The sequence below is a fragment of the Alligator sinensis genome, unplaced genomic scaffold (assembly GCF_000455745.1).
Source record: "Alligator sinensis unplaced genomic scaffold, ASM45574v1 scaffold329_1, whole genome shotgun sequence".
NCBI classification, from domain to species: Eukaryota; Metazoa; Chordata; order Crocodylia; family Alligatoridae; genus Alligator; species Alligator sinensis.
In genome coordinates, this window is record NW_005842550.1 from 799,621 (window position 1) to 800,024 (window position 404).

Consider the following 404-nt stretch of genomic DNA (forward strand, 5'->3'; position numbering starts at 1 on the left):
TGGGGCGGGCCCCCGTTTGCTGCTCGGGTGGGGGGCCCTGCCACTGGCTCCTCCTGGGTCCTGCTGCTGCTGGCTGCCTGTCATCTTTGACAAGCAGCCAGGGGCAGATAAAAATTAATTTTCTAAAATTTTTGAGGGTCTGGTGGGCCGGATCCAGCCCCTGGCCCATAGTTTGCCTGTCCCTGTATTAAATGAAGGTGCTCTGCGTCAGCACACCTTTGGGAATTTACGTTCCCTAGAGCTAATTTTTCACACCTTGTGGGCTAAGCTAATGCAACCCAACTGCACCCCAAAGTTGTCAGTGGTGGGGAGGGAGAGGCAGAAGGGAGGAGGAAGGGGTGAGCAGCACTGAGTTGCTGGCTGGGGTTTGCTGCCTGGCTGGAGGTGGAGGTGGGGGTGGGGGT